Raw genomic sequence first — 17,895 nt, 5'->3', positions numbered from 1 at the left:
GACGCCTGTATAATCTGTCAAATGGTAGACATGCTACTGGCGTCGTTCTGCATCCTGCGACCACACTTCCAGTAGTTCCCTAATTTTCTCCAATCCTAAGGTAGAGTCATACCTTTCTAATTAGATTGTATTTCAGTGCAGATCAATCTCAGTATGCCTTGAATTAGGAGAAATCTGCAACATTGATGAATAAATAAACAGTAATTCCAACACGTAACCAAGACTGTTTTGTTCCCACTCGCTATACTGGTTAATGTGTAACCACGCCGTGGAACAGCAAACTTTTCTGAACCTTTCGTATGCAGTAGTAGCTTGACTGTAACTCCTGGATTAGGGTACTTAACACGCGCTGAATTAAATTCTGTTGTAATATACGTACTTGACGGAGTGCTTGGCAGACGTAACTTTAATGACAAAGTTTCCGGCGGTGACATTTAAACACTACGGATCTTTGTGGGACACACTGCGCTAGGAGTATGGCAATAGTTGTGCAGCCGGCCGGAGTGGCCGTGCGGTTCTAGACGCTGCAGTCTGGAGCCGAGCGACCGCTACGGTCGCAGGTTCGAATCCTGCCTCGGGCTTGGATGTGTGTGTTGTCCTTAGGTTCATCATCATCATTTAAGACTGATTATGCCTTTCAGCGTTCAGTCTGGAGCATAGCCCCCTTATAAAATTCCTCCACGATCACCTATTCAGTGCTAACATTGGTGCCTCTTCTGATGTTAAACCTATTACTTCAAAATCATTCTTAAACGAATCCAGGTACCTTCTCCTTGGTCTGCCCCGACTCCTCCTACCCTCTACTGCTCAACCCAAGAGTCTCTTGGGTAACCTTGCTTCTCCCATGCGTGTAACATGACCCCACCATCTAAGCCTGTTCACCCTGACTGCTACATCTATAGAGTTCATTCCCAGTTTTTCTTTGATTTCCTCATTGTGGACACCCTCCTGCCATTGATCCCATCTACTAGTACCTGCAATCATCCTAGCTACTTTCATATCCGTAACCTCAACCTTGTTGATAAGGTAACCTGAATGCACCCAGCTTTCGCTCCCATACAAGAAAGTTTGTCGAAAGATTGAACGGTGCACAGATAACTTAGTCTTGGTACTGACATCCTTCTTGCAGAAGAGAGTAGATCGTAGCTGAGCGCTCACTGCATTAGCTTTGCTACACCTCGCTTCCAGTTCTTTCACTATGTTGCCATCCTGTGAGAATATGCATCCTAAGTACTTGAAACCGTCCACCTGTTCTAACTTTGTTCCTCCTATTTGGCACTCAATTCGTTTACATTTCTTTCCCACTGACAATACTTTCGTTTTGGAGATGCTAATCTTCATACCATAGTCCTTACATTTCTGATTTAGCTCTGAAATATTACTTTGCAAACTTTCAATCGAATCTGCCATCACAACTAAGTCATCCGCATATGCAAGACTGCTAATTTTGTGTTCACATATCTTAATCTCACCCAGCCAGTCTATTGTTTTCAACATATGATCCATAAATAATATGAACAACAGTGGAGACAGGTTGCAACCTTGTCTTACCCCTAAAACTACCCTGAACCATGAACTCAATTTACCGTCAACTCTAACTGCTGCCTGACTATCCATGTAAAGACCTTTAATTGCTTGCAAAAGTTTGCCTCCTATTCCATAATCTCGTAGAACAGAAAATAACTTCCTCCTAGGAACCCGGTCATATGCCTTTTCTAGATCTATAAAGCACAGATACAATTCCCTGTTCCACTCATAACATTTCTCCATTATTTGCCGTAAGCTAAAGATCTGGTCCTGACAACCTCTAAGAGGCCTAAACCCACACTGATTTTCATCCAGTTGGTCCTCAACTAATACTCGCACTTTCCTTTCATCAATACCTGAGAAGATTTTACCCACAACGCTGATTAAAGAGATACCTCTGTAACTGTTACAATCTTTTCCGTTTCCATGTTTAAAGATTGGTGTGATTACGGCTTTTGTCCAGTCTGATGGAACCTGTCCCGACTCCCAGGCCATTTCAATTCTCCTGTGTAGCCATTTAAGACCTGACATTCCACTGTATTTGATGAGTTACGACTTAATTTCATCCACCCCAGCTGCTTTATTGCACTGCAATCTATTGACCATTTTCTCCATTTCCTCAAATGTGATCCTATTTCCATCATCATTCCTATCCCATTCTACCGCGAAATCTGAAACATTACTGATCGTATTTTTACCTACATTGAGCAACTCTTCAAAATATTCCCTCCATCTGCCCAAGGCATCCACAGGATTCACCAGCAGTTTTCCTGACCTGTCCAAAATACTTGTCATTTCCTTCTTACCTCCCTTTCGAAGACTGCTAATGACACTCCAGAATGGTTTTCCAGCAGCTTGACCCATAGTCTCCAACCTGTTTCCAACGTCTTCCCAAGATTTCTTCTTGGATGCTGCAATTATCTGTTTGGCTGTGTTTCATTCTTCAACATAACTTTCTCTGTCTACCTGAGTTCTAGTATGTAGCCATTTTTGATACGCCTTCTTTTTCATTTTGCAGGCTGCCTTGACTGTGTCATTCCACCAAGCTGTTTGCTTCATCCTACCTTTACACACTGCTGTTCCAAGACATTCTTTAGCCACTTCTAGTACTGTGTCCCTGTACCTTGTCCATTCCTGTTCCAATGACTATTTGACTACATTCAACTAACTGGTAAATTTCTGAGATTGCTGTTATGTACTTGTGCCTGATTTCCTTATCCTGAAGTTTCTCCACTCTTATCCTCCTACATATGGAGCTGACCTCCTGCACTTTCGGCCTCACAATCCAAATTTCACTGCAGATTGAATAATGATCAGTGTCATCAAAGAATCCCCTTAATACACGTGTGTCCCTCACAGCCTTCCTGAATTATTGATCTGTTATTATATAGTCAATGACAGATCTGGTTTCCCTGCCTTCCCAAGTATACCAGTGAATGTTCTTATGTTTAAAAAAGGAGTTTGTGATTACTAAGCCCATACTGGCACAGAAATCCAAGAGTTGTTTCCAGTTCCTGTTGGCCTCCATATCCTCTCCAAATTTACCCATATCCTTTTCATACCCTTCTGTTCGATTTCCAATCCTGGCGTTAAAATCACCCATGAGCAGAACACTGTTCTTGTCCTTTACTCCAACAACTACATCACTGCGTGCCTCATAAAATCTATCCATCTTATCTTGATTTGTCCCTTCACAATGCGAGTATACTGACACAATCCTAATTTTCTTGCTAGACACTGTCAAATCTATCCACATCAGTCGTTCGTTTACATACCTTATTGCAACTAGGCTGAGTTCCATTTCTTTCCTGATGTAAAGCCCTACACCCTATTGTGCTATTCCTGCTTTGACTCCTGACAGGTAGACCTTGTATTCCCCCACTTCCTCTTCTTTCTCACCCCTTACCCGAATGTCACTAACCGCTAAAACGTCCAGCCCCATCTTACTTGCAGCCTATGCCAGCTCTACCTTCTTCCCAGAGTAGCCCCCATTGATATTAATAGCTCCCCATCTCATTACCATTTGTTTGCCAAGTCGTATCTTAGGAGTCGCTGGTTTTTCAGTTAGAGGTGGGACTCTGTCACCTCCAAGGGTCCGAGACATTTTGCTCTGATTGTTGCCAGCATAATATTTAAAGTACCAGGGAAGCAGGTTGCTAGCCTTACTTGCCCCGAGACCCATTGGGTTTTACCCCTGACGGTTGAGGGACTAACCAGTGGATTTGGTAGTCTTTGCCGTATGAGCACAAAGGTGACCACGACTCAGAATATGTCCGAGATGCTCAGCCTTATTCCAAAGCAACTGGTATCCCGACTGTCGGGACCACTTACTTGGCCACTCATACATTGCCCGTGGTTCATGAACTAGGACATGACTACAGGAACCCACACCATCAAGGTTAGTTAGTTAGGTTTAATTAGTTCTAAGTTCTAAGCGACTGATGACCTCAGAAGTTAAGTCGCATAGTGCTCAGAGCAATTTGAACCAATAGTTGTGCAAGAAATGAACCAGTTGCTTTCCTTTCTAACGAATCCTTAAGTCTAAATCTTTTAAATCCATTGGCTAGCTGGTGCAGCTCCCGTTAAGAATAACTTCAAAAACAAAACAGTATTGGTTGCAAAATAATGATCATGTAATAACGAGTTTGTTTGGTCAAGTATCATCAGATTACCTAGAAAGAAAGAGGAAATGAAAATTTGTTCGAAAAGGAGCATGGGCCTGTCATGTGATATTACGATGAATAAATAATTTAAAATCGTCGTAAGGGAAAACTTGCGTAGTACGCTGCCTGCGAATTAGCATTCGTCAAAAAAAGTGCCCGGTAACGCGTGGACCTACAAGGCAAACAACAAGGTATAAAGCTTTGAAAGTAATTGACACAACGGACAGAAACCGCAAACTTTATGTTAAAGACACCGGCATCCACAGACGTAGGAGCACAGAGGTAGGACGACGTTTACCGATCTTCACAAATGTGGCATCATATTTTTACAGTGCTTTCCTCCAAACGTGTAAACATTCACGTCGAACCAGAGAAACACTGTACGCCGCGGTAAGCTTAGTAAGGGAAACTTCACCTAGGTGGCGCGGAAAGGTGTAACACAGAAATTACAGAACATCAATACGACAAGCACCTGTAACTGCAGTAAAAACTGCAAACCTTAAAAAAGAATCATAAATAAAGACGGAAATGATGAGTAATCGCACAACATACTAATTTGCTAGTTGAATATATGAAAAGAGTGCTGCCGCAGAATTAGCAGCGGAAAGCGTACGCAGTAACAGATAAGATATAATAATCTGGTCAGCAACTAGCTGCCGACTATGTGGCCGAGCGGTTCTAGGTGCTTCAGTCGGGAAACGTGCTGCTGCTACGGTCGCAGGTTCGAATCCTCCCTCGGGCATGGCTGTGTGTGATGTCCTTAGGTTACTTAGGTTTTAGTAGTTCAAAGTCTAGGGAACTGATGACCTCAGATGTTAAGTCCCATAATGCTTAGAGCCATTTGAAACATTTTTTTTTAGAAACTAGCTGTAACGAGAATTATAAGTAAATAAACAAATATGTAGAATTGTGAATTAATATACAAGGTCACACAATGGTGTCATATGGCAAGCACAGAGAGTGAAAGATATATATTTGATGAATAAAAGTTTTATTTCTGATACTTAACGCAAATTAAATCCAAGCACCAAGGCGCAGATAGATTAGATCGTAGATTTCGTTTCCGATAGGTATCGGAAGTAAAAACTGAAAAGAGAAATGTAGACAATCAATGGTCACTTATTCAAAAAAAATAATTTCTTATAATTATTGAAAAAGCCCCGCCGGTAGCCAGGCCTTCTTCTTTGTAGGGCAAAGGTGGGACTTTTTTTTACTTTTTTTACTGTTCAGTTGCTAAATTTTTCATTTCTTACGTATATTTGTTAGTTGATGTGCGCTGCTGTCATTTGTAGTCTTTCTTCTTATGATGTGAAGTGAGTTTCTTAAACTTATAGGGGCATTTTTTATGCTACACACATAGATAAATTAATAAAGTTTAATCAAATGAAACTATATGTTTCCAGAGACCTTTCCATAGCTCAGACGTCTATTATTTATAAATGCAGACTGAAGGGACGAATAAAAATTTGTAATTAATCCAAGGTTTGAACCCAGGTCACCTACTCGATAGGCAGCTGTGCTAACTACTATGCCACTCTGACACAGCGGTATAGCACAACTACATGGATTACCTTAGCAAGCCTCCCTTTTGAATCCATATTCAATTTGGTACAAATTTTCATTCGTCGCTTCATTCTGCATATATATACATCATAGATATTCGAGATTTGGAAAGGTCTCTGAAAGCATACAGCTTCGTATGATTATAGCATCTATGCCTGAGTTTCAGGCAGGATCCCCCGTTTCGTGAGGTGCTTTTCCAATACAGTAGGAGAGCCTCTGCAATACTGTTAGAGTTGGGGGTGAGGGGAGATATCAAGTGGGCTGAGGCTTGAATGGGAGTTTCGAATGAGGAACAATCTGTGTAAGTGCAGTCCTTGAGCAAAGCGGTGGGGGGGGGGGGGGGGGGGGGGGCGTAGTGGTTGTAAGCAGGAGACCCGGATTCGAAACGTAGCCTTGGTTAAAATTTTCATTCCTCGCTTCAGTCTGCATACACATCATAATAAAGTTTACATCAACATCTCTTGTTTTATTTATTTTCCTATACCTTGGTGTATTTCCTCAGGAAACTATAAATCAAGTTGCAAGGTATCGGGAGTCATTTAAGATAACAATTGTATGGACATAATTGCACTGAATTTGAAGTCTTCGTAGCTTCTACCAGCGGCTAGGGACCGTAATGCAGCTAGCAGCCTCTCCTTACAACTTAGAACATCTCTCATGATTATATTCGTTATCGTTAAGAATGGTTTGGTAATGTTCAGCAGCTCCGAAATACATGTTTCATTCATTCTCACACAATTACGAAAATCATTTGCATTAGCCACAACTTTGCCCACAGTTTTATTTTGGCCTCTTTGTTACCTCTAAACCAGTCAGGGCAGTACATGTTTCTGTGTAAGACCAAGCGGAATCTCATTGAATATAACCTCTGTTAACGTAAGATTAACAAACAACACAACAAAAGGCCGGCGCTGTAATCGCTGACAGCAGTCGGTCGGGACGTGTGTACGCTGCCAAGAAACTGATTTTTTTTTTTTCGGCCGGTCAGCGGGCCGTCCGACTAATTGGAACGCGTGTAGGGCCATCTTAACATCTCCAGTCACTGTAAACTATAGCGTGTCTTATTCCCGGTCTGATTCATGGCTAAGCTGAATATCTACAGGTTATTAGACTGTTGAGACATATTGAATAGGGAGATTCTGTGACCGCCATGTAAAAAAAAAATTCTGTTCGTGTAATTTCGCAGGTTCTGGTCACACGAACGGTATCATAAACGATTTTACTTTCTAGTCATCGTGAAATGACATACTCAATAAGAACAAAAACAAAATATCTGTGCGCTCCAATTGGTGAATCGGAGGCTGAAGGGAACAGCACTCTTCAGTTCCACCCATTGAGGCAGAGAGAAGTTTATATCGTGAGCTGTACTTTTTCAAATTACAAAGTAATCAATTCTGGTAGATGTTTGAGCATGAAAGTTTGTTTGCAAGCGATGAAGTAATCTCCTTTTCCTTTCTAAAGTATTCGTCTCATTTCTGACAGCAATTCTTTCACTGCAGTACAAGAATTCTTGCTGTAGGTCAGGCTTTCAATTGTAGCTTAGATTTGCTTTCGACCTCGCGTTAACCGGCGCAAAATAGTTGTCGATAGGCGCTAATAGTTTAAGAGATTAAACTCTACGTAAGTAATATTTATCTCTGTTTAGGCTTCGCATATTTCTCGCCTACTGCCGGCCTCTGTGGCCGAACCGTTCTACGCGCTTCAGTCTAGAACCGCGCTGCTGCTACGGTCGCTGGTTCGAATCATGCCTCGGGCATGGATGTGAGTGATGTCCTTAGAATAGTTAGGTTTAAGTAGTTCTAAGTCTAGGGGACTGATGACCTCCGATGTTAAGTTCAAAAATTCCTCTGAGCACTATGGGACTTAAGATCTATGGTCATCAGTCCCCTAGAACTTAGAACTACTTAAATCTAAATAACCTAAGGACATCACACAACACCCAGTCATCACGAGGCAGAGAAAATCATTAACCCCGCCGGCAATCGAACCCGGGAACCCGGGCGCGGGAAGCGAGAACGCTACCGCACGACCACGAGCTGCGGACCCGATGTTAAGTCCCATAGTGCTTAGAGCCATTTGAATTTTCTAGCCTACAGCAGATTTTTCGCATATATAATTATCTGACATATTCACAGAAATAAGCACAATACTTAGACTTTGATTTTATACATAAATGTTATGAGGTCGTGTTTATAAAAGTCAATATTAAAATGTCGGCTCAACCCTAAGTTTACCATAGAAAAAGCGCTATAATTTACGCTTTCCGAAGGTCAAATCTTGATCATCAGCATAATCGTTCAACAACCTCTGAAAGTAATCAGTAAAAAATTTAACAAGAACACCAACAGTAATGACTGAAACGACGGGACCACTTCCCTCGTAGCCTCTTCGTGGTTCGATGAATCCTCCGCCAGGCACTAAATGTGATTTGCAGAGTGTCCATGGAGATGTAGATGTAGATGCCTTCTTAAGATGTACGTTCATATTTTATCGGTTGAAGGTGATGTGGATTTTTATCTTATGACGAATTAACCAAGTTATTTTATTATTACTTTTATTCTTCTTGTTTATGTTCCATGTTGATAACTTTAAGAGAATCTTTTACGATTATACTGATGAATGTTTGACCTTCGAGACGAGTAAATTATAGTGTTTCTTACCTTGTAAGTAGGTGGTTGAGCAGAAATTTCAAAATTAATATTTATAAAATTTCACCATATGAATAATAACAGTATTCTGATGTCGTAGAACCCGAAGTATTTTCAGATTTTACACGGCTCTGAAAAAGTCAATGGAAATTAAGAGCGTATTAAGTGTGTGCGTGCGTGTGTGTGTGTGTGTGTGTGTGTGTGTGTGTGTGTGTGTGTGTGTGTGTGCGCGCGCGCGCGTGCGTGTGCGTGCCAGCTTTGGGACAGCGCGCATTCTTCCCCTTAAATAAACAAATCAGTCACTTCCGCCTAACTAATTTAGCGGTCTTTATGCCCGCAAACTGTTCACTTCGGTGCATATTTTGTTAATTTAGGTCATAATTACTGGTCTTTTTTTGTTTCCTTGTGTAAGCAACTGTTCAGTTTGGTGTATGTGTTGTTTATTTAGGTCATAATTACTGTTTCTTTCTGACTGGTTTGATGCGGAGCGGCACGATCCTCTTCATCTCAGATCAGCAGTTGCAACCTATGTCCTCAGTCATTTGCTGAATGTATGCCTATCTCTGTCTTCCTCTACAGTTTTTATCCGCTAGAGTTCCCTCTAGCATCAGGGTAAGTTATTCCTTGAAGACTTAACATTTCTCCTCTCATATTGTCATGATAATTACCTCAGTTTACGGGCAAGATGATGGGACAGTCACTTCATGTTTACCTAGGTGTTCAATCCTTTTAGCGTAAAGTGATAACTGTCATTTCTAATTATTGTGAAGTATTACCCAAATAAGTGATGCCGCCTCGAACACCACTATGCTGTTATTAGTCGTTGCCCCGCCAGTGCCCCGATTACTCCTTAGCGTCATCCCGAGACCTGACTCAGGCAGTAGTAGCAGCAACAGCAAAATCAAAAAATGTTGCAAATTTCCAGGATATCTTAACGACAGCCGTCTTGACCTAGTTTTGGTGAATGCTCTGCACCCATCACTGTTTTCTGCAAAAAACGATGCTGTTTAAGGTTTAGTGGCTGATTCTTAAGTAGACGAATATTTCATTGCTATTTTATTGATTTTCCCGAACTTTTAAGGAAATACACGTTAATATTGGTTTCACTGGTATTCCCTCAAACTATATAAGACGATATACGTAAATATTGGTTTCCTGACTTATTTCACTGATTTTGTAAGATAACACATATAAATATGGGTTTCGCTGCTACTTTACTGATATTCAGAAAATACATAAAAACACGTGCCTTTAAATGTTAAATAATTTTTGCCTAGAATGTCACTTCTCTCAGAAAGGCACACGTAAAAATATCGGTCATTCAATCGCAACTTCGCGATAATCTAACAGATTACACGTTTATTCACTGTTAAACGATTTTTTTAACAACAGCGGACAAGGCCTAAGCTTCGCTTAAAAATTCTCTTATCCACCGCAGTTTATTACGTATGGTGTAACTATCAGCCACCCTGACACTACGTGATTATAGAGGACATTGCAAAAAAATTGAGGCAGGAACATTTCTATAGATAAAGGACTATACTTCGCTAATATGCTCCACACTTGCGCCGCTACCACAAAGGTAAGAACCGGTGAGCTATACACTCTACTAAAAAACATTAAGTACTTCAATTCACCCAGTGTTTCTTATCGCACCACACCTCATGCTGCAGACTGTCTTGATATCACGGAGGCCGTGAAAAGATGGCTACCATTATTTATTTATTTCAGATAAGAGGAAACATGCGACAGAACTCCTAACGTTCCACTTTGTACTTATGCTGCCGTTAGCCGTCGACTGGAACACCGCCGCTGCAGCATGTGTCGTATGCTGCTTGCCCTTGCTCATGGGCAAACAAAACATTAGGCCTGCAGAACTCGAGTTGTCTTTGTCAGCAACTGTGCCTCCAACACCATCCCTCCCACGCCCAGCGCCCATAGGGAGATATGGGAAGAAAAGTGAATGCCACAGAGCGGCGCTGCAGCCAGCCACTACGAGCGACATCCGTCCATACATATCTCGATTAAGGGACAACTAGTAACTGTGGTAGCCCTATGTACTGGAGCATACCGCATACTCGAATTTTCATCCTTCCTAGTCGTTTGAAAAAATATCGGGACTTTCCCTGGTGCAGTTGCCAGTCCAGCCCATGTACATATGTACATGCCCTATGTCATCCCAAGCGACTTACACACCTCAGCACCCATAGCTCATTCCAGAAGGGCTCAGCTAATCAGCCACACACGGCCGCACAACTGAAATACGCGCACACTCTCTAAGACATTTTTTTAATGTAACGTGCTTCCTGTACCCAGTGAGTCTTTATGGCTGCCTCGACATGCCGACACTTATATTGTACGTGGCAAGACATCTACAGTAAATTTTCTTACGTTATCTGTACTGCCAATGGAAATGCGGTAGTGCACACTATGCACTTTAACAGTGCGTTGGTATACCATTTACGTCGAATACAACATCAAATCTATGTGACAAAATGCTTGTCTAAGTTTCCAGAAGTATATGGCTTCATTTTTTTATACGAAATTAACGGCCAATCGCAATTTGACAATCCCGGTATTTATTTCCCCTCATTGCAGCAGAGTGTGTTCCAATTGCAGGAGACAGCTCTCCCTTTGCTTCAGTTCCACTGTCGTAGCAATCATATATAGACCGTAAATTTCCTCTACTTTACGACTGTGATCACATTTTTTTTTCTGGCATCAAACGACCGATTTCGATCTATTAAGACCCTCTTCACATCTGCTGTATACCTCTTCACATCTGCTGTATAAAAACATTTCCTAATGTACTGCAGCCATGTGAGCACAAAATTGGCACCAGCATCATCATATTTAGTGTTTAACATTTGACGATGCCACTATGACTGCAGTACATTGGGACATGTTTTTACAGAACATATCTAAGGTGGTCATTATACTTGCAGACAGAAACCGGTAGTCTAATGACAAAAAAATTGTGACCACAGACGTAAAGTAAACGAAATTTATTCTATATTCCGATCACTGTTTTATTCGCGACCATGTAGCAGCTTGCGATATATAAACTGTGTCATTCCTAGGAGTCGTCAGATATGTTTGTTTTTCGTCTGCAGTTAGAAGCATTCGTGATTTGTGCACGGAGAGGATGTCTGTCTGTCTGTCGGAACTTTTGAGCTACGGAGCGATTCCACAACGTCATTCATTCTATTTGATTTACGAGTCAACATCGTCAATTAAGATGCCAGTCCATCTACAATCAAAAAAAGTTTTGCATCACCACAGTTCAGAGAACTCCTGAAAATAGACGTTGATTTTGGATACTGTATCACAGACACAGTCCCTATGACTGTTCAGAGATGTCGCTAAACTTGCCCAAGGATGTAAACAACCATGCTTGAGCAGCACTTCTTAGACGGAGAGGGTTCGACAGCCGATCAGTTCCAGTCATTCCACCAGGAAGCAGGTACACGGCTCGTGTTGTCTGTAGTTCAGCCAGGCCTAGACGGCCAATACCGCACTGTTACTTAGTACCAAGAAGGGCTCTCAACAAGGGAAGTGTCCAGGCGTCTCTGGGTGAACCAAAGCGATGTTGTTCGGACATGGAGGTGATACAGAGAGACAGGAACTGTCGACGACATGCCTCGCTCAGGTCGTCCAAGGACTACTACTGTAGTAGATGACATCTAACTACATATTATGGCTCGGAGGAACCCTGCCTGCAACGCCACCATGTTGAATAATGCTTTTCGTGCAGCCACAGGACGTCGTGTTTCGACTCAAACTCTGCACAATAGGCTGCATGATGTGCAACTTCCCTCCCGACGTCCATGGCGAGGTCCGCCTTTACAACCACCACACCGTGCAGCGCGGAACAGTTGAGCCCCACAAAATGTCGAATAGACCGCTCAGGATTGGCATCATGTTATCTTCATCGATGAATGTCTCTTACGCCTTCAACCAGAGCCGCACCGGATTAGCCGAGCGGTCTTAGGCGCTGCAGTCATGGACTGTGCGGCTGATCCCAGCGGAGGTTAGAGTCCTCCCTCGGGCATGGGTGTGTGTATTTGCCCTTAGGATAATTTAGGTTAAGTACTGTGTAAGTTTAGGGACTGATGACCTTAGCAGTTAAGTCCCATAAGATTTCATACACATTTGAACATTTGAACTTCAACCAGACAATCGTCGGAGACTTGTTTGGAAGCAACCGGCGAAGCTGAAAGCCTTATACACATTGAGCAGTGAGTGCAGCAAGGTGGAGGTTCCCTGCTGTTTTCGGGTGGCATTATGTGGGGCCGACGTATCCCGCTGGTGGTCATGGAACGCGCCGTAACCGCTGTACGATATGTGAATGCCATCCTCCAACTGATAGTGCAATCATATCAGCAGCATAATGGCGAGGCATTCGTCTTCATGGACGACACTTTGCGCCCCCATCGTGTACATCTTGTGAATGACTTCCTTCAGGGTAACGATATCACTCGACTAGAGTGGCCATTATGTTCTCCAGATATAAACGCTATCCAACGTGCCTGGGATAGATTAAAAAAGTCTGTTTAAGGACGACGTGACCCAATAACGACTCTGAAATATCTACGCCGAATCGCAGTTGAAGAGTGGGACAATCTGGACCAAAAGTGCCTTGATGAGCTTGTAGGCAGTATGCCACGACGAATACAGGCATGCATCAATGCAATAGGACGTACTACTGGATATTAGAGGTACCGGTGTGTACTCCAATCTGCACCACCACCTCTGAAGGTCTTGCGGTATGGTGGTACAACATGCAATGTGCGGTCTAAGGTGGTCTAAGGTGCCGGCACGGTAGCTCAGCGTGCTCGGTCAGAGAGCTGGCTGCTCTCTGTAATAAAAAAAACTGACTGAAGGGATATATACCGAACTTCTACGGCTGTCATGTGACGTCCGCTACGACCAAACACAACGAAAACAAAACGAAAGAAAGGAGGCGTAGCGTCTTTGATTCATAATCAAAATGCCTTTGGTCCCGATTTCGACTCCAGCCGGTGCTTAAATTTTGATTAATAACCAGCATTGGTGGCCGAAGACTTCCGGCATAGGAAGTCACCTTTCATTCTGCCAACGGCCTTGTCAAAGAGGGCGAAGGAGCGGAGTGAGGTTCAGGACACTCTCTTGTTCTTGGGGTCAGAAACTGCCCCTAAAGAGGGAAGAATCAGCAAAGATCAACGGTCTGAGGATGCAGAAGATAATGGAAACCACTGCATTAAAGACACATAACGTGTAACCACAGTGAGTGTCGCCTGTAACTGAAGAACTGTCAGGATGATCTCTCCATTGGCAAAAGATTCCGGAATAGCCCCCATTGGGATCTCCGCGACGGGACTGCCAAGGCGGAGGTTACCTTGAGAAAAAGATTGAATAATCAACGGAAGGATAACGTTTCACGAGCCAGGGTGTGGAATGTCTGAAGTTTGGTCGTGGTAGGGAAACTAGAATATCTTAAAAGGGAAATGCCAAGGCTCAATCTAGATATAGTAGGGGTCAGTGAAGTGAAGTTGAAAGAAGACAAGGATTTCTAGCCAGATGAGTATGGGGTAAAATCCACAGCAGCAAAAAATTGTATATCGATATTGGGATTCGTTATGAACAGGAAAGTAGGGCAGAGAGGGTGAAACTGTGAACAGTTCAGCGATAGGGTTGTTCTTGTCAGAATCGACAGCAAACTAACACCGACACGATAGTTCAGGTAAACAGCCGACGTCGCAAGCTGAAGAAGGAGATATAGAGAAAGTGTATAAGGATATTGAAAGGGTAATACAGTGTGTAAAGGGATACGAAAATCTAATAGTCAGAGACTGGAATGCAGTTGTAGGGGAAGGAATAGAAGAAAAAGTTACAAGAGAATATGGGATTGGGACAAGTAATGACAGGGGAGAAAGACTAATTCAATTCTGTAACAAGTTTCAGCAAGTAATAGAGGATTCTCTGTTCAAGAATCACAAGACGAGGAGGTATACTTTAAAAAGATCGGATGATACCGGAAGATTTCAGGTAGATTACATCATGGTCAGACAGAGGTACCGAAATCAGATACTGGATCGTAAGGCGTACCCAGGAGCAGACATAGACTCAGATCACAATATAGTAGTGATGAAGAGTAGGCAGAAGTTTAAGACATTAGTCAGAAAGAGTCAGTGGGCAAAGAAGTGGGATACGGGAGTACTAAGGAATGACGAGATACGCTTGAAGTTCTCTAAAGCTATAGATACAGCAACGAGGAACAGCTCAGTAGGTAGTACAGTTGAAGAGCAATCGACATCTCTAAAAAGGGCTATCAGAGAAGATCGGAAGGAAAACATAGGTACAAAGAAGGTAACTGGGAAGTAACCATGCATAACAGACGAAATACTTCAATAGATCGACCAAAGGAGGATATACAAAAATGTTCCGGGAAACTTAGGAACAGAGACATAAAAATATCTGAGGAATAAAATAACAAGGAAGTGTAGGGAAGAAGGACAGACTCGGCGTACAGGAAAGTCAAAACAACCTTCAGTGACATTAAGAGCGAGGGTAATAACATTAAGAGTGCGACGGGAATTCCACTGTTTAACGCAGAGGAGATAGCTGATAAGTGGAAAGAATACATTGAAAGCCGCTACGAGGGGATGATTTGTCTGATGTGATAGAAAAAGAAACAGGAGTCGATTTAGAAGAGATAGGGGATCTAGTACTAGAATCAGAATATCACAGAGACTTGGAGGTCTTAAAGATACAGGAAACTTATAAATGGTGGAAAACCGAATTTTTTTATGACTTTATTAAATTCTATAGTCTTTCCTGATTACATTGATATACACTACTGGCCATTAAAATTGCTACACAAAGAAGAAATGCAGATGATAATCGAGTATTTATGGGACAAATATATTTTACTAGAACTGACATGTGATAACATTTTCACGCAATTTGGGTGCATAGATCCTGAGAAATCAGTACCCAGAACAACCACCTCTGGCCGTAATAACGGCCTTGATACGCGTGGGCATTGAGTCAAACAGAGCTTGGATGGCGTGTACAGGTACAGCTGCACATGCACCTTCAACACGATACAACAGTTCATCAAGAGTAGTGACTGGCGTATTGTGACGAGCCAGTTGCTCACCCACCATTGACCAGACGTTTTCATTTGGGGAGAGATCTGGAGAATGTGCTGGCCACGGCAGCAGTCGAACATTTTCTGTATCCAGAAAGGCCCGTACAGGACGTGCAACATACGGTAGTGCATTATCCTCCTGAAATGTAGGGTTTCGCAGGCATCGAATGAGGGGTAGGTCCAAGGGTCGTATCACATCTGAAATGTAACGCCCACTGTTCAAAAAGCCGTCAATGCGAACAAGAGGGGACCGAGACGTGTAACCAATGGCACCCCATACCATCACTCAGAGTGATACGCCAGTATGGTGATGACGAATACACGCTTCCAATGTGCATTCATGCTATGTCGCCAAACACGGATGCGACCATCATGATGCTGTTGAAAGATCCTGGATTGATCCGAAAAAATGACGTTTTCCCACTCGTGCACCCAGGTTCGTCGTTGAGTACACCATCGCAGGCGCTCCTGTGTGTGATGCAGCGTCAAGTGTAACCGCAGCCATGGTCTCCGAGCTGATAGTCCACGCTGCTGCAAACATTGTCGAACTGTTCGTGCAGATGGTTGTTGTCTTGCAAACGTCCCCATCTGTTGACTCAGGGATCGAGACGTGGCTGCACGATCCGTTACAGCCATGCGGATAAGATGCCTGTCATCTCGACTGCTAGTGATACGAGGCCGATGGGATCCAGCACGGCGTTCCGTATTACCCTCCTGAACCCACCGATTCCATATTCTGCTAACAGTCATTGGATCTCGACCAAAGCGAGCTGCAGTGTCGCGATACGATAAACCGCAATCGCGATAGGCTACAAACCGACCTTTATCAAAGTCGGAAACGAGATGGTACACATTTCTCCTCCTCACACGACGCGTCACAACGTTTCACCAGGCGACGCCGGTCAACTGCTGTTTATGTATGAGAAATCAGTTGGAAACTTTCCTCATGTCAGCACGTTGTAGGTGTCGCCACCGGCACCAACCTAGCGTGAAAGCTCTGAAAAGCTAATCAATTGCATATCACAGCATCTTCTTCCTGTCGGTTAAATTTCGCGTCTGTAGCACGTCATCTTTGTGTGTAGCAATTTTAATGGCTTAGATTATAGGGTTTCAAATGAAAAATGACTTATATATACCAAACTTTAAAGTTACAGTCATGTATGCCGCAAAGCCCTTTTATTTCTGTTACAGAAACCAGTATTATTTCGAAAAAACTGTGAATTGTCGGTCTCCAGCGATTATACGTATGATACACTGTACATTTTGGTAACATTGCATGTTTCTAGTGTCTGTAAATTATTTTCTTTGCTAGTATTTGCTTTTGTTTCGCTGAAGCAGTTTATTCACGTGTTACCGAATATTTGTTGCTCAAGTGCTACTTATATTTGTGGAAGTACATATCCTCTAGTGTTCAATAAATACGAACTATGCTACGCATCAACAAATTCAATAAAAGGAAAATCCATGGTAACTAGTTCACAAACAAAGCAAGCCACACGATTGAAAGTAACCTATGTATCAGTTCTTCAGGGAAAAAGGTCCCATATGGTACGCCTCCTGGTGATTCAAATTCTTGTGTTAACAATGGCACTGTTTGTAGTAGATTTGGTGTTGTTGATGTAAGTATCTTATCTTCTTTGATAAAGGAAGTTGCGAAGTGTAAACAATGTGATGGTGTAGGCTGTCTGGAAATAACTGTACAACAAAATAGCAGGACGGGTTTAGCCTCAAAATTAGTTGTTCCACGTACATCCTGCAATAAAACTACCTTGAAAATGACTTCGAACATTGTGCATAATTCATATGATGTGAATTTGAAGTTAGCTTATGCAATTCGTCCAATAGGAAAAGGAAAAAAGGCTGCAATAAAATTATTGTGTTCAATGTTTATGGTGATACCATGGTAACAAAACTGGAGTGTTGTTGACATGTGAAAAAGAGGATGTGTGCTAGATTGAGGAAGCTACGAAGAGAAATGAAAGGAAAGTTGCTATCTGATGGAAAATCTCTGTCTGTCTGAGGCTGAGTGACATACTGAAGTAGATCTTCTTCAGAGTTATTATGGTCTGGGTATTAGACGAATTGTACCTCTGAATGATGTTACAGCAATGAGAAAAGCTGTGTGGGCCACCTGCTTTCATAAGTTGTCCACAGATGACCACCCTGTTCATGGACTTCTCCCTAAAGGAGCAGAGTCTTGGTGTCGTTACCAAAAAGCAAAATAAAATGGTCAAATATACCATCATAAGCATTCTGTTATTGAATCTGTTATGAATAAAATAAAAACATGTTTTAGAGACCGGAGTCACTCTGTTTTCCTTAATAAATGTCTTTATGGAAGCACTCAGAATACAAATGAAAG

The sequence above is a fragment of the Schistocerca cancellata genome, chromosome 3 (genome assembly GCF_023864275.1).
Source record: "Schistocerca cancellata isolate TAMUIC-IGC-003103 chromosome 3, iqSchCanc2.1, whole genome shotgun sequence".
Taxonomy (NCBI): Eukaryota; Metazoa; Arthropoda; class Insecta; order Orthoptera; family Acrididae; genus Schistocerca; species Schistocerca cancellata.
Note: the sequence above shows the minus strand (reverse complement) of the source record.